The sequence below is a fragment of the Venturia canescens genome, chromosome 10 (assembly GCF_019457755.1).
Source record: "Venturia canescens isolate UGA chromosome 10, ASM1945775v1, whole genome shotgun sequence".
Classification (NCBI taxonomy): Eukaryota; Metazoa; Arthropoda; class Insecta; order Hymenoptera; family Ichneumonidae; genus Venturia; species Venturia canescens.
This window is the reverse complement of record NC_057430.1, coordinates 17,956,505-17,974,977: the sequence shown is the minus strand read 5'-3', so window position 1 is coordinate 17,974,977 and position 18,473 is coordinate 17,956,505.

The following is an 18,473-nucleotide window of genomic DNA, read 5'->3' as shown; positions in this document are numbered from 1 at the left end:
GCATAGTCCGCGCGCGTATCGTCCCGGAATTTTTTTCTTCCAAATGATAATAATAAATACGTATATAACTATATTTTTGAGAGAAAGATGGACCGTTGGGAAGAATTCTCGGAGCATGGGGGACCTATTGGTCCTTTTCGAACAGAGCTCTCTGTGTTTCTGTCTACAAAATAATCTCTATCAAGATTTATTTCATAAATATGTAAATATATGTATGTGCGGCTACAAATATATATACATTGGGGCAGACTGCAGCGTCTCCGTCGCGGAACTTTCTTTGCTCGCGATACAACTCGCTTCGCGGCCGCCCGCTCGCTCGCTCCTTCGTTCGAGCAAAATAATAATCCGAATGAGAGAGAAAAATAATCTGGAGTACAAAATGGTGCGTTATGATAAAAGCTTCAGGGTAAAATGGTACGGGAATGAATATTTAACACGCGTAGACACACACATCCGTGTATATATGGTATGTATGTATAATACTTATCGGGCAGTAAAGATGTTTACAGCAGCGAGCAGGGGCCTCGTTCCCCGTCCTCGCTATCACAATCGCCCACCCAAAAGAACGAGCTACTCTAATTGATTTGTGGCTGTGGCCCGAGCGCTATCGTTTCTCCCCCCCCCCCTCCCCCTCCCTCTGCCCCCTTGCTCCCCCTCCTCGTCGTAACTTAAATTAAATTACACGAGCAATCGTCTCCGCGAAGCTGATCTTCGACGGAGCGCCCAGACTTGTCGCGCTTTTTCGCGAGATATGCGCGAGCTTTGCGATTTGATTTTCTGGCGCAACGCACGACGCGTTCTTCCCCGCGAGTAGCAACCTCGTGAAACTTATTTCGAGAAAGGAGCTGAGCAATGAGTTGAAACAATTTTTATTATTCTCGTGGACGGGACAAGATGGATCAGGATGAAAATTCAAACGCCGAGAGGTCTCGTGTCAATGTGGTTATCTTATCGGGAGAGAGAAACTCCACATTGATCATCGCACGACGCACACAAATCTTCAGATGCTCCCTCCATTTGTTCTGTATACTAATGGATTTTTTTTTTTTTTTTTAATCGTTCGCACTCTCAGCAGTAAAGGTGTAGTGGATTTACTATTGATGCGGATAGAGACGTATGTCAATAATCACGATCAAAGGTCCCCCCCCCTCCCCCTCCGCTCAAAAAAAAGAGCGTCTTAAATTTTCCTACAACACGTCGAACATCACAGATATATTTGTCTCCTTTTCACGAATGCTCGTAACTCGTACTCTGCTTCGTGTATTAGTGAGATAAAGGTAGTTCAGAGTTGAAGCGAGCGAGAGGGAGGGAAGAGGAGAGACGAAAAAAGCCGGAGAAAGAAAAAGAGAGAATTATTTCTCAGGGAACATTAAGAATTGCGATAAGAGAGTCTCGGACAGAGTAGTTCGAGCGGAGACGTGAAAGGAGGAGGAAGGGAGCCTATGGTGCGTGTTTGACGGTGAAAACCGTGAGACTGGTATTTCGCTAAATCCTCTACGCGAGACGCTCGTCTTTGTCTCTCGGTTCATTCACGCGCGTTCCAACCAACCGATCTTTTCCATTGATGCCTGGACTCTGAACTCGCTTACGAGCTCCTTTCTCCTTCTCTCTCTTGCTCTCTTTCGTGACCGAGAGACCAAAAAAGAGATGAAAAAGAAAAATATGCAGCATCCCGGATGGCGTAACGAACTATCTCTCTCTCTCTCTCTCTCTCTTTTTCTTTGGCGACAATCGAGTTGGACGGTCAACCGGATCGGCAGGCAGTGATCTCCTCCGCGCATAAATACTCTCTCAACGGGTCCCGTGAGAGAGCCAAAAAGTTAGATCCTTGATCCTGCCGAGGACTGAAAAACCCAAGCTCTTACGACTCACCTACGATGTGTGTATATATTTCGCCTCTGCGTGTGTCTGCGTCGGGAGAAGGAAAGATTCTTCTGAATGAACAAGCGTCGACGTTTATAGAGTATAAAAAGAAAAACAAGTTGGGAATCATTTATTCTGAAAGTTTCAATTTGAAATTCAATTTCATTAAATAAGAGATAAGATACGAGGGATTTACTAAGTAAATGAAATTCTTCACTATTTCAGGAAGACGCGTGTATTCGGAAATTCTTGTTCCAATCCAGTGCAAAAATGAACAGGTTTTTACGTTTTATCGTTGAAGAGTCTTGAGGCTTGAAAGACTCACGTTTTACACGCTTATCGCGTTATCCATGCATGATTTTTCTCAAATCGACAAATGAGATTGTAATACTCTCATCAGTCCAGTGAATTCGATTATCAATGCGCTGTCACAAAACGATCATACATCTTCTCGAAAAACTTGCTTCACCCAGTTTCATTGACTTCCTTTTCATCTTGTTTACCTAATACGAAGAATTTCGCTGGGCCATTACTTTGTTTTCTGAATTATCGGTACGAACGAGGCTGCTGTTGATGCTCAAAAGAAATCAGAAATCACTGGAGGCTCTCTCGCTCTTTTCTCTCTGTCACTTGAGGTCGCGCCTGATGTCACGCGTGAATTGCCCTTTTCGTGACATGTGAGAGACGCGTCGTCGATTTATCACGCTCGTCCATTCACGCAGTCACTATATTCATATTCATATATAAACAGTGGAAGGGAGAGAGAAAGAGAGAGAGAGAGAGAGAGAGAGAAGACACGCATCATTATTTGAGAATAATCTAAAACCGATGGTGATTAGTGAAGGCAGCTCGCATATCGCGCGTCACCTGGCCTCTCTCGTTTATATCGAAAGCGCGTATATAATGGAAGCATAGAATGTTACCGTATGTGCCACGTTCATCGATCATCGCGTCGTTTGCTTACCAAGACTCCGCGTAGTCGAGATAGACCACCGAAGAATTATTCACTCGAAAGAATCCCAAACAAAATTCAATCTTCTTTTTTTTATCGACAATCGATTAATAAAATAAATGAATACATCAATAAATATAAGTCGAACAACGCTTCTTCAACTTTATGTTTTTTATGAGATACTTTAGAATTAAAACTGTGGAAATTCTGTTAATTGAATTGTTTTTGATTTTCATATCTATCGATGAACATTTCTCATCCTCAAAGAAGAGTATTTGAAAACAAAAAAAAATGATAAATTTGTTCCACTTTGAAGTGACATACAACGAAATAGCAGTTACGAATAATTGGCAATTGGGCATTTGGCCTTTTTTGCAAACAATACGTAGCAGAAAATTTGTCGTGCCAAAATACGATATTTTACGGGATCTCGTGTCTCGTACCTAAGAAGCGTGTAATATACGCCCAGTGATTTGTAGCCAGGACCTTAAGGAGGCAGAGAAATAGTGCGTCTGTGTATGTCACTGAGAAAATCCATGAGTTTGGGCGAGAAGCGAGTCTTGGGTTGAAATATATCACCGGATGCGAGCGAATGTCCGGTCAAGCGGCAGCAGCCGCCGGGTCCATTCTGCATCTCTCTTTCTATCGCGCCTTCTCTTTCTTTCTACTTGCGCGAGAAGGCGGCCACCGTCGTCTTGTCCGCTACGCCGCCTTTTAGTTCCACGGTATTCTCTCTTCTTTTTACCCGTGTATATATATACACATATAGGTATGGATTGTCTCCGATCGAAAAATACACACCTTGAAGCGCTGGAATCTCGAAGAAATCTCCAAAAGGCTTTTGTTGAACGGAACCTTTCTCTTTTTTCTTCTCTGTCTTTTTTTTCTACTACTCTCGAACACGTTGACGACAGAACTTTTCGTATCTGTCCTATCGTCACGATGTTCAAATTGCACCGGGAAATTGTCGGGCTACTCAGCTTCTTCTTTATGATATCTTTCAAAGTAAATGCTGATCATGGAGGAAACAAAAAGGAAGAAAAAAGACGTGGAAAAGTGTAGAATGAAATATCGCAGGTCCGGAAGATTCGTCGAACGATGGTGAAAATTTTCGCACTTTTTAATTTTCAGGTATTTGAGATTATTCGAGCAGGAAGACGATGCTGCCACCGCGATTCTTCCGCGAATGCCTGCATGCGCACGACAGAATCGCAGAGTTTGAAGAGTTGACGCGCCAAAGCTCCGAAGCCGAGAAAAACAGGATAAAAAGGAAGAGGGAGAGAGAGAGAGCGCGAGGAAACGAGAAGCGAGGATGGTATGCGAACGGCGGGAGAGCGAAAATGGACAAGTGAAATTGTGGGCAGAGCGAGGCTTTCCGTCGTGCGCACAACTTGGCGCTTTCGCGTTTAGTTCTCGTTGATTTTTTTTCATTTTTCAACACATATGAGTGTATAAACGGAATTTTCAAGTGTTTGTAGATTTAACCCGAGTCTTTTTCCTGCTCTCTCTTTTTCTTTCGCTCGATCGGCTACATACGCGCATGTATATATGAGTGTAGAAGGATAGAAGGCCATGAAAGGTGCCCACGAACGCAACTCGAAGAAAAAGTCGCCTAATTGATGCTTCGTCTTTGTTTTGGTTAATTCCAACATGGTTCGGCCATTAAAACGTCCCGCGGTATCGGCAAGCCCGATCTCCGGTGCGAGATAAATGATGACACCCGCTAAGGGGCGAAGAAGAGGGGGGGGGGGGGGTACCATACTTAGCAGGCACACACCAGCGGCATCGAGCGACCTGCATGTACCATCACCGCTTACCCCCGTATACGTTCACAAATACCTCTACATTGGTATGCGTGTGCGAGTATCTCTGTGGAGTCGAGAGAACCGATTTTTTCTCGAGCGTTGATGCGCGTACCGAGGACACGCAATAACACCGCATAAACAAGTTATATGAGCGAGCTTCTCATAAAAATAGTTCGACGCGCGCATAGATTTGTGCGGTAAATTGGCAGTCGCGCGATAATTCGTCGCTTAAAAATGCATCGGCGCGAAGCGGAAAGAGTGCGAGATCGGTATTTATTCGGTCGGGAGGTATCGAGTGAATTGTCGTGTAATTAGTAGAGCAGTAAAACATAGCGATTTGGATATTGTGTAAGGTGCGTATATAATGTACGTTAAATTCACAGGAGCTTTGGCTGAGATCTGTACGAATGGGAGCGGGGATTAACGATCGCGGAGATCGGTACTAAAACACTGTGGTATTAATGTAAACATGCTTTTCGATAGCGATATCCCTCAATGGGAAAATCGGTTACTACTCTCGAGTCTACGTATACATGTGTAGAGTGAAATATAATCAGCGAGGAGAAGTTATTGGACGTTACAGAGCCATTGGGCGTCAGCGATATCGCGGTGGATTCGATTAAAGAAATTATAATGCTGGTCTATAATACCGGTTAAAAGTTCTGTCTCCCTCGCTTCTCTCTTCCTTTTATCTTTCTTTCTCTCCGCTGACTCTCGCTCCAGTCTAATCGGGAGATGAGATGGGCGGATATTGGATGGTAACACCTTCGGAACTCGTTCGCGTGACAAAAGAAGCAAAGAGACAAAAGACAAAGTACGAGAGGGGCGGGGGGAGAGAGAGAGAGCGAGAGCGAGAGAGAACATCGGTGCAACCGATTATGCTCGTACGAGGGTTTAATTAAATAAACGCTTTAGCGAGAGATTAACACTGCGACGAGAGCGAGAGAGAGTTGAGATCGGAGATGCATAATGAGTAGAGCAGAGGAGAAGAAGTGACCTCAGGTGGCCGCGATCACGGCCTCTTTTTGGGTGGTCCATAGGGCCGCCAACATCGGCACTTTTCTTTCTTTCTCTTCCATTTTTTGTTTCTCCTTCTCTTTCTCTTTGGTTCTGCGTGTCGTTTCAGCCGCTTGTGCTTTTGGCCCATTCGCCTCGTTACCGCCACCACCGCGAGAGGACCTGGCGACACATTTTATTGCCGGTTTTTGTCCCAACGATTATTTAGCGGTTTACGAGACTCACTCTCTCCCCGTTGCTCCCGCTCTCTTTTACTTCTTATAGGAGCGATCTCTCATTTCTCTCGGAGCTATTATTGTTGCCTATTTTTGCTATGTTCGAATCTCCTGAAAATATCAAACTTTACGAGCTAATATATTTAGCATGAAAATCGGCAAGAAAATCAAGAAAAAATCGCACGTCTGAAAAAAATGTCAAGTTAATTGAATTCCCCAACTCAATTAAGAATTTTACGCGAACGGAAATCATGAAAATTATACCAGTCAAATAATGGCGGGGCTCAAAAACGCTAAATCTCCTGCATCTTTGTTCTTCGCCGAAAGAGTGTCAGTGATTTAATCTCTGCCGCAAGTGTGTTTCGCGTCATCATCTTAATGGCCTTTTCTAATCCTTCGAATACGTCATATGCCCCTCTAATATATAAATAAATTTAACCATGTGTATATATAGATAGATAGGGAGAGAGAGAGAGAGTGGTCAGATGAGATGCTTATATTTGAGAAAGACAGGATGCCATGAAATTCTCCGAGCGTGTTTTTCCCGCGTTTAAGAGAGAGGGGGGAAGGATATCACAAAGATGGCAAGAGAGGATAAAGCTCGTGAGATCTTTGAGGATGATAAGGCTCGCACGCGGGTTGTCTCTACGGTCCCCGCCGAGTAATTAAATTAAAACCAATTTTATTGGCCTGCCTGCGGGGGACGAGTTTTGCCGCACTCGATACTACACACGACCACCGCCGCAAAACCGCACCTTTTAACGTGCCTCTTTATACGTCCTCAAACAAATTCTATGCGAATGATCACGCGCTCGCGAGATGATCGCGACTGTAACTCAGTTCCGTGGCGATCTTTGACATTTTATTGGGATCGTTTGCAATCGGCTTACAAGCTACGAGTACATATACATGTATGTATGTATGTATAATAAACAGGATCTGCTTTTTCGACTCGACCAATGTGCGTCCCGTCACGTACCTGCGTTTAATTGTAATTGCCGGTGGCATGCGAATTAGCGAGGTCGTTAACCCGGGAGGAGGGTGCATTGAAATTCACCCTCCGTTCATTCCTTTTTTTTCAATCACGAACTGCAGTTATTTCCTGCGATACTGCCAACGGGGGAGGCTCGATTGACACAAAATAGACTATATACTTTTTCGGATTTCTCACTATCCTTAAATAAGTGTTACACATTTCAAAACCATTTGAAAAAAATAATGTACCTTTGCCGGCGGCGGTTCGAAGGTCCGGTTCAGTTCCTACGATCGATCCCTCTCCCACGTTATTGATTACGGATCCATTACGTATGCAGGAAGGCTAACTCCGAGTCACAGGTGTGTACGCGCTCCCGAGTATAAAAGTACAAATATACACGTATATATATTTACGTATGAAGAATAATACGTGGGATTAAACCGCCTACGTATCGACGAGGGAATCAGTGGTAAAACGAATGTATGCGCAACCACACATGACGACAAAAGTCCGAGTTTTATAACGGTCGGTGTACACAGAGAGAAAAGTATCTGGGATGGCACGTGGCAAACACGAAGCACGTGTGTCGAATTTATCCTGTCATTCATAGGACAGAAGGAGATAAATGAAGTGCGACTTTTAGAGTTAAATATGTCTAACGGGATTGTGTGTTGACAAAAGATTTTCATGCGATTGCGTTAATGAAAAAATGTTTGGCTGCTGGAATAAACACGAGGAAAGATGAAATGTTTCGTAATGATTGGCAACTTTTCTTCATTATACGCATTCATTACCGATTCATTTGAATGGTGACGCGGTCCAACGGGCACCGAGTCAAGGATGTCCCCGATTCATTCAGTCCCTTTTTATCTCGGGAATTCGTCCCGGAAAGGACGCTTGTTTTCTCGGAAGGCAAAAGGGGGCAAAAGGAAGGCAAAGGGGTTCGTGAGAAGGCGGAGGAAACACCGGACTGGCCCGAAAAGAAAGAGAAAGAAAAAGAGCGAGAGCTGATAGTACTCTCGTCTCAACTCCACTGTTCCCTCATACATTCTCTCTCGGGATCCACCATTCTGCTCTCTCTCTCTCCCTCTCTCTCCTCTTTTACAACGCTCCCGCTCGCGTAGAGACGAGCATCAATGGGGGCCTCCATTCAGTCCTCTTTCAGGCCGATCCTATCGCTCCGCAGTCTCTCTCTTCTCTCCCTTCTCAAGACCACAAGCACATCCATCTTGTTGTCCCTAATTATTTTTCAAGATGCTGTGCCTTTCTCTCTCTCTCTTTCTTTTCTTTCTATCTCTTCTTGTGTCCTCTCGTGTGGGACACACGTGCTCGACGACCTTCTCACAACCACGAGATCGGTATTACCCCAAAATTTATATACGCCTATATCTATATACACTGTTTTAAACTGATATCCTCTAACGTCTCCGAGTCTCTTTTACGGCTCTACTCTAACGAGATCCCGTCTCTCCACCAATTTATGTATCCTCTGTCCATTGTCCATTCACACAACCGTTCATTCATAGCAAAACGTGTTTTTTTTCCTCTTCCTCTATCGCTAAGACTCTGCTCCGCTCTCGAGGACTCTTGAGAGAGATTGGCTCTTAGCGACACGAGAAATTCATTGATTGATACTTTTGAATTTTCGTGTCGAAAGAAGAAACGCACGAAAAGAAGATCCCACGAGAGCGACTACTGCGGGTTGATCGAGCTTTTCCGAACCATGAAAAAATTGTGCTCCGGAGATATCGGATTTTTTCAGAAATATAACGGGACCGTCGCGCAATTGGAGTGTACAAAGATTTACGGAAGGAAAGTGGAGGAGCAAAAAATGAGGGAAAACATTTTTACAACAAGGATTTCGAGATGCTCGAATATATGTTTTGCTCCAGCGGACGTAACCGCGTGTATAAAGAGATAGCATAGAGACGTGGTTCCAGTAAAAAAAAAAAAAAGAAAAAAAGAAAAACACCAAGAGGGCGAGTGGGAGAAAGAGAGAAAGAATGAATCTTGGCGGGGGGTGGTGACAGCGGGCATGGACCGCGGGGGGGCCCTACGTTCTCCAACATATAAACGTGGAATTTAAGCACACGAATGGCCACGCAACAGCGCCGAGCCGTCACTTCGAGGCAAACTGAGCATCCATTACCTCCTCTGGTGCACTCTCTACCTACCATTTAAAAAATATATATATATATATCTATATCTATACATATTCGCGCACTCTCGTATCTTATATTAATATATTATTTACCTTGCCCGTAAGGCTATAACTCGAAAGATGCGCCTGTATCCGTAAATACATATACATACACAGCTTGCCGCCGGATAAGAATGGCCTCGTGTCACATACCTATCATTGTTTCCATTATTCAAATCGCAGCATGCACGCACGCGCTGAGAGCCTTTCTTACCTATAATATGCCCGCCCCTCGCTCTCGTTCGTTTTCTCTCACTATATACATATATAAGCAATGAAATATAAATAAATTTATAAATGTAGGAAAAACTTGAGTATCATTATGAATCCTATACGAGACTTCGCTTCTACATAGTGCGAAACCGTGCTTGATATTATTGTTACAAGGACTCTGTATAACTATCGACGCGATAACGTCCGTCTAAGGGTTTGATGAACGGGTTTCGAGTTTCTTTAATTGTTTTTTTTTTCTATTTGAAAGTGATTTTCCGGATTCTACGATATACAGACACGTTTCTCGCCACTCGTTATGACCAATATTTCCAAGCGTTCGACTTGTGGATATACTATATAGATAATGCTGATAGAAATAGTAATGGCAAGCGGCAGTGATAGAATGGGAAGGAAAAGACCAGAGTCCCGCAGGGAGAGCTCCTATTATGCTTTTTCCTCCCATGGCAGAAACTCCTACACAACGCGAGTCGAGCGAGCAAGCAAGCCTTCTCTTGAGAAACTCTCCCTCTCTGATACCCTCCCTCACACCCTTAATGTCTAACGAATGGGCAACGATAAATTCATAAGCCGGCGAAAACATGCCCGCCCGAGATCCTCCTGAACACGCTCCAATCCGTTGTCTTTATTCTGACCTTGTATTGTTCCCTCTTTCTCCCTCCCATTCTCTTTCCTTTACCCCCTCGCAATCCTACTGAGCCTGATAATACATTTTTTACCGAAAAAATGTACAAATTTTACAAAAAAATGCTGATAGTATATCTATAGACGAAATGCAATTTATTTCGTTAACCACTGAAACTGAAATCTGAAGAAACAGAAATTCACATTATTTTAGCGTCAAAAAAATTTATTGGCGTTCTTTTAATCGATGTTTTTCTCTTTGTGTTCCGCTTCAAAGTTGAATTCCGTTAGACGCCGAAAAGCATCAAAGTTTGGCCCGCCGAAATAGTTACACCTTATAAGCCACCCTCGAATATACATATACGTACACATTGCAAAGCGAGTAGAGAGAGAGAGAGAGCGCGCGCGGATATAAGGAAGTTGCATTATAGAAGAAGACGTCATGAACGCGAGAAGAGGGCCAACTTGGTTATTTAACTTTACCGCGATGCGGTGTGGCCTTCTGGCGCACACTTTACGTACTTTGCTTTACGGAAAAGTTTTACAGTTTCCTCGTATTAAGACGAGACGCGAGGGAAGCGAGTTTGAGAGCTGGCTAAAGTCTCGAGAGAAAGACCGCGAGAGAGACGGAAATTTCTACTAAATATTTCGGAAAGGACAAACAATACAGGGATTTGGCATAAGATTCATTCCACATCTATAAATATACTTGAGAGTTTCCCAGCAGCTTCGATCTGGAGCAGACGTCAGTTCTTTCCTCACTCCCGTGACAAAAAGCCTAATAATGCTTTTTGATCGAGCTTCTTCTCGTCCTCAATTATTCAAGTCGGCAGTGACGCGTTTTCCCCCTCACTCTGCTTGTCAAAATGGTTGGAGATAAATTTATCAGAGTAAAAAGAATTTCCTGAATAAACGTTACGCTGCTTTTCTGATATTTTCAGTAGCTTTGGATCAGCCTTTTCCAGATCAAGCTGGTAAACGATTTTTTATTTTTCGAATTTGCCTCTAGGACTAAAAAACGTAAAAAAATAGAACACTCGCATCATTGACATTCGACTGGGCTCATGGGGAGTAAAGATAATGGAAACAATGCTGTCAAACTTTTCGACACGAAATTCACCCTAGAACTTGTGTCAACACTCACGAATAATCAGCCTCTTTGGGTTCATGGGAAGTTTCTAACAGATTTTCATGCAAAATCACGTCTACGAATCAAAGCTATACAGTATTTGAAGGAATATTTTTAAAAAGGTGTAAACGCATGGAAAAATACGTTTTGAAACTTCTCGGTCGGAAAAAAAATTCAAAGTACCATCGGCCCCATTTGGCAGGATTTCGGATACCATTTTCTGGAGAATTTTGACATTTTTTTTCTATTTTGGAGATATTAATTATTCCGTCAGTCGTTCAGTCGCTTTATTTATTGCGATCGATGATAACTTTGAAAAAAGCTTCTAAAAATACCACGAAGTTGAGAAATTCCATTTGGGTAAATAAATAGTTATTTTTGAATCATCTACCGCGGAATAAAGATGCAAAGCTTTGACTGCAAAAAATCCATTTATGGATACAGACAAATATATAATGTAAAATGTGTGTGTTTATATTCATCTGTATATTATGCGCGCACCTGTATGCCGTATAAAATTTGAAAAGCACAGAGATAGAGGGAGATAGATTTACGGACGAGTACGAGAAAGATCGTATAAACGCAAACGGAGAACAAGAAAAGCCCCCGACCTCGGGGCTCCTCTTCGCTTGACAAAACTTTCGGTGCATGCAGTAGTTCATGCAAACTGTAGATACGGGGGAGTTTCTCAGAAGCGGAATAAGCGCGTACACCGTTCGGAAGCACACATTGTTTTATAAATAAATAAAAACGAAGGACGGAATACTTGCTCGTAAAACTTTGTGCTATCTTCGACTGTAGAAACTTTGGCGTACCTATCGGTTCGCGAATATTGTGAGACCTCGCGAGACTCGTGTCACTTTTGTTCGAAGCATAAAACAAACGTTTGCTCTACGACCGATCGCGACGAATCTCTATTAAAGTTCAAATTCAACATGCACGATCACCAATTACGAGCGTTGTTTCCACTCACCCTAATTGCTCAGACCCTCGAAGCCGCCCTTCCTGCTGGACCTGAAAACGAATGTTTCTTTTCTTATGAAAATTCCAAACCACAATAATTTCAACGGTTTGAACCGTACGCCGAAAACGAATGAATTGCTCCGTCAATTATTAATGTGACTCATGAAATAATTGACGGGGGAATAAGTGAGGGATGTTCATACCGCGCGAAAGAATTTGCTGTCATTGAAGAGCCGAGGTAATCAGTCACGGACAAAATCCATGAAGAAGCTTCGATCGAGCGTGGCAATGAGATTTTCATCGGCGACATTTCGTTGACGCGTTTACGACCAGTATTGACCGCGAGTGAAAAGAAGCTGAAACGAGAACTAAAGCGTGATGGATTTATCAATACATTTGGGAAAAGCAATCGACGGAGGGCGCAGAAAATCGGACGCTGGTGGCGCTTTCGTCACGCGAGATTATGACGGAGGACGCAGAAGAGAGGAGAAGATAACAATTGGTAGAGAAGACTGCTTGGCGCAGAGATGCGGTCTTAGCGTCCTCGGGACAGTACGTGTCAAGTTCGTTAGCGGGATTAGAGGCGAGTGTTGCGGTGGCTGGTCTGAGGCGTACACTCCGTAACTCCTTTTAGCGAACGAAAGCGGGTAAGTACTATACTGGCCAATGTTACATTCGACGCTCTCTTTTGTTGAGATTCGTTTATGTGTGTACAAGCTGTGCGTGTAAAGTACACGAAGGGAGAATCTCGTTACGACGAATTATCGATCTCGCTTTGTCAACGGTGGTTAACACGCCAGAGCTTGGAGTTAAGGCAACCTTCGTTAGAGAGAAATACAATTGCATTACGTTTGGGCTTCAGTCGAAGAATCACGATGAAGCATTTTTTATCGAGTGTCCGAATATGGGGGAGTATAGGAAATAATCGCGAATTAATACCACCGATAATAAATGGATCATGCGAATATAAAAAACGAAAGGAAACGATGAAAGCAGAAACGGAGATAGAAGAATGGAAGCAAAACGGCCGAAGAATAAAACGCGACGAGGAGTGTGCTTGAATGAATTTCTTGAATAGGTGGCAGCACGAGTCGGTGCTGCTGCATTTGGTTAAATTAAAATAGTGGCAATGCTGCAAGGGGCAAGAGGCAAGTGGGGGGTGGGGGAAATTCGCTGATATAAAGGGGGCTGGACGACGAGAGACGAGGTGGAGCCCCGCTCACAGAAGAGGAGAGGATACGAAGAGCGAGAAAGAGATACGAACGTATGAGAGGAAGACCGAGAAAAGTTGCGCGCATGTATACACAGAGGCTAAATAAGAAAAGAAGCCAAAGAACAACAACGCGACTTCTCTCTATTGCATCGAATGCACATTTTTTCCCTTCCTTTATTTCTTTCTCTCTCTCTCTTTCTCTCTCTTTCTTCTTTTCCATTTATCAATAGTCATATTCGCAGATACAAAGGTGATAAATGAAAGAAGAGGCGTTTTAAGCAAGGAGGAAGATCAGCCTCTTTGGATGTCCCATCGCGAGTACAGCCTCGGGGAAATCGTTGCGACGCGGTGGGGATGACTCGCTGGTTCTCTAATGAATACGTGGAAATAATGAAGCATGACATTAGTATAAATATTTATATAGATGCCTAATGATATTGATGTATACATAGGTCGATGTTGGTGTTGGTGAAAGGGGCGTTGCCAAGTCGTTAAGGCAGCACCGCTTTGTATCAAGTTCATAATAATAAGAATGGAGCCCGTGTGGCTCGCATGAGAGCACATCTACCGAGGTGGGGTACAAATGAGATTGCGGTGTGTAGGGACGAACAGATCGCAGGTAAAGGAAGCAAGATTTCGTACGTATATATATATTTATATGGGAAGGAGAGACAGAGCGTTTGTATTTTGCCCCGTGTATAGTTGAGAATGGAGGCTGCTCTGAAGCCCAAGATCATTGGATTGGATTGGTCGCCATCCGAAGGTGGAAAGATCGCGGTTGGAGGTGGACCCGCCTGCTCGGATTGCCCGAAGGCGCCAGGATGCAACGAAACAAGAAAAACACCACTGCAGAGCTAAGAGAAAGATAAAAGTACGGAGGAAGAGAGAAAGAGCCATTAATTTATCATCGACGATGCGAACGGCCAGTTTACAAGCTCGAAATGAGCCGGTCCACGAAGCTGAACAAGAGACACTTGGAGGATACAGATCTAATTGGTTTTAATTACGTTTGTACCGGATGAGCAAAAAAATAAGAGATTTCTATGAATAATAAAATTGACCTCGAACTTGGCCGCGAAAGGAGGCGATGAAAAATTTGTTTTTCCCGAGTCTCGAGATTATCGCTGCGCCACCGTATCGAAGATTTATCGAGAAAATTGGGATGGTTGGTTTTTATCTATAAATAAAAATACGCATCAACCGGATAAAATTGAAGATGCGACCGAATGATGGAACGCACGATTTGTCATCGAAGCGTACACGAATCGAACCCATTTCTCTTGTATAAAGTGGGGCCGAAAAATGTGGCTTCTTCTCAATATGTTGTTTTTTCCTTTAATTTCGCTTCGTCTTTTATCATTTAAATGGACACGTAGCGGCATTGACAAAGGACTTTAGGACGGACAAGTCGAGCGCGGTCTTTCGATCCTGCCCATCGTGCGTACGTTTCTCAGCTTCATTCAATCGAAAGACACGCGTCGCTCTTACTCTCTCAGTTTTTTACGAAGCCAGGAAATCTCTCACGCTTGGCTTAATTAATGAAGAGCGGCGCGTATGAGAGCGACGCTTCATCGCGCGGCGGAAAAAATCTCTCTTTATTTCGTGACCGCGGGCATACCTCTCGCGCCCTCTTCTCCCACATTTCTTTTATCTATCCATCTATCTGACTTGTTATTCTATCTCCGGCGAGATCTGTAAAACAATCTCAAACGAAACAGCGCTATTTCTATTCCTCTTTTTATATTAACCGATTTTTATTTTCCGTAGATCAAACACCAGACACTCTCGGCGGCGATCGCATCGCGATTCAAGGTGCCCACGATAATAATTAATTTCGGAAATATATTTCAGAATCCGTCACTAAAAACGTTGATACGTTGAGCGGGAAAACAGTGAAGAAGCCCTCGAGCAAAATGATGGCTCATTATTAATAAATACATGAAATTATCTCGATGCACTCGAGTGCGCGTAAGTTACTAAAAAAAAAAAAAAAAAATCGTCGCGATCGGCAAACACAAGTTTGATATCTGTAGCGGAAAAGGAGAGAAAGAGCTTCGAGGTTAAAATTGCGCGATACAATATTGTAAGGCACCGTTCGTATCTCCTCATATCTCGAAGCTTTTTTATTTTCTCCGAGTTTCGGTTTGACAGATCGGCCATGTGTGTTAACGTCGCGTCGCGGCCAAAACTCTTTGAAGATAATCTCGTATCGCAACAAATCGTGTTTGATTTGCGGCAAATACACGTTTCGAGAACTCGAGGCAAGCGAGGCCGAGAGGACAGATAACGGAGACCGGGAGGGCTGAAAGGAGGTTGTATTAGTCGCGAGCACACGTCCGCTGGGATTGCGGATCGCAGAGTCCGCGCTCGCAACCGCCTCGTCCAACAGCAATGTTTATCTCTAGCTTCGCATATGCGCACATTTGTGAGAAAGTGTGAGTCGATATATCGATTGGATGTCGAACACGAGATTTCGGAAACTGCGAATAGTATTAGCAAAAAAAATACATTATTTTCTTACTCTCGTACGTAGATGCTCATCAGAGCTGAGAAAAAATGACGGCAGTTTCGAAGCTCTCGGAATGAGCCACCGAGAGATCGGAGATGCCGCTCAAATTAATTAAACATTCGAATTTCCTTAATAGGATCCTTTTTAATAGTATCGGCTCTAGCCTCCTCTCAATCCCGAGATAATTGATGAGAGAAGGAAACGAGAGTTCCCAGGAGTTCGAGATTCCATGAGACATCGGGAGAGAGACAAAAGGTGAAAACAAGGAGCGTCTATCAATCCAGTGGGATATTAATCACCTGTGAGAGTGTTGGACCGCTTTCCCCCAACGAGCGAGCTTCCTAGGCACTTCGTGCCCAGCATCCGTTCACTTATAAGTAGCTCTATGAGACCGAGCACATGGACATTCTCGCAGAAACACACACACACACACATACACAAACATCGAGAAAGAGAGAGAGTGTATTCGAGAGCTCCAGGAGCATATTAGGCTTGATTTATGGAGCCAGATTCCTCCCCCCCTTGAAGGGCGCACATCCCGAGCTGCGATTTTCCGCACTCTCGGTATATATCTGTAGATTCGTGGGAATGAAGGACGTGAGATATGAACTACCTGTAAGCCTACCACGAGGCAACGTATCTCTCGTGGTGAGTCAACCGGTCATGTGCACTACCAAAAAATCGAATTAAGCCGCATAATATTCATTTTTATATACGCTTGGAAAAATTTATTTCTCAATTAATAGCCACGAAATTAATTCCTCCTGTCGATAAAACTGCGGACTGGCATATCGAAGTAGTAAAATAACACAGTGTTACAAGGAGTATTCTCATGAATTTATCTCGTCCGAGTGGTTTTGAGATTACGTAGAAATTTCAGTGACGATAAATGCGCTTCGTTTTTTTCAAGTATAAGATAAGTTTGAACAGCCTCGTTAATTGTACAAAATGGTATCTCTCGGATGATAAACCGAATGACTACATGCACTAAAGTTCCTCATCCGAGAGGTTCAATTCAAAGGACTTTTTTCTTCGTGTTTCCGCGCGGAGAGGGAGTGAGAGAGAGAGAGAGAGCGAGACGGCGACGGTGAAAAGGGGAGGGAAAAAGCTGTAGATACAAAAAGTAGGAACAAGCGAGCGACAACGCGAGTGTATTAAAGCAGACGTTGCCGCTGCGGATCGGGGGGTGAGTTGAAAAGACACTTTTCCATCCCTCGGGGAATAAGCTCACCCTGCGAGAGGCCGACGGCCTCAAACTTAGTCCTCTTTGCCGAGTAGCTTTATATCGCTCGTGGAGAAACACACAGACGTCCCGAGTGGAGGGAGGGCTTTTAAATTAAAGTGGGGATGTAACGTTCCACCCCTTGGGCGAGAATCAACACGAGAAGGCTACGAATCCCCACTTTTCTTGCTCCTCCTCACAAAACCGTCTTCCTCCCTGTGCGCGACTCCCCCCGTCTCTTTCTAATGAGGCAGTCAAAAAGGAGGAAGATCGAGGAGAAAAAGAGAGGAGCAAAATTAAAAGTCTGCTGGAAAGTGCAGAACGATCGGTGCTGCCACCTGAACGCGAAACTCCGGCACGTTTGTGGCCAACGGAGGCTGCCTCGACAGACCATTCGATCAAGAATACTTGTGAAGAAAAGTTGATACATTCGGAGCAATTCGCAAGCCAGTAACCGCCGTTGCAGCTCGTCGAAGTAATGAAGAACAATCGAATCCGCTAATACCGCGTGAGCATGCATTCCAAAGGAATTTCGAGCAAAGTGAAGGAGGCTCTGCGTTGATACGAGAATAAGCACTTGGCATTCGATGCCTACGTAAATGCGTGTGTATACGTACAGTAATAAAGCGGAAGAGGTACGGCGTCTGACTCCAGTTTATACGAGGGTTTTCCAGAATAGCTCGTTGGAATGTTTTTATGAGATCTATAACTTGAAGAAGGACAGGGTGGAAAATGCGCGAACCGTAAGGCTCGTATAAACCTCTTTATTTCTCTTTTCAGCTCGAAGGAAGATACGAGATAGAGAACAATAAGTGGGTAGAGTGACACGTAAAGCAATATGCAAACTCTCATTCGCATGGTTGGGAATGCTGCGGGGGTTAGCTGGTAGGAAAATTGTAATCGTAATAAACATACATACGTGAGCTTCGGGTGTTATTCAGCGCGTACATTTTCCCCGCGAGTATGAGAATCGTTGAGCTCTGTGAATATACTCGCGTTCCTTCCATTTTTTTTTTCCATTAACGGTCTCGAGCGAATGAATAATAATAGAGACGAGGAGGGAAAAAACGAGTGTCAGCGACTATAAATACAATTTGAAGGAGCTTTGAAGACAGATGGGTGAGGGAAGAACGATTTAGCAAAACTCGCCAGGTAACTCATCGAGAACGGCTGAGCCTAGAACAGCGTGTAACTCACTCTGGGGACGCGTTGTCCAAACATGCGCACACTTTCGGGACACATTGCGCGCACTGTGATCGTGTGTGACGTTCAGGGTCGTATAGTATCGAAGCAAGTTCAAGGTTAAAAGGTCGTATGAAGGACGTATAGGTAAATGAATGTCGTTAGAGCATCCGTATAGTCTCGTATATCCCGGTGGATGGCACAAGTAGTACACATGTAGCCGAAAGGGAGGGATGTGGCGAGGTCAGGAGGGTTGGGACGCAGGACAGTGCGCGCGCTGTGTATACCGCGGTGTTAACAAACGGTACACTAATGTTTCACATCTGAGTGTGCTCCGATGTGTGCTGTGTGCGGTTTTACCCCTTCCACGCA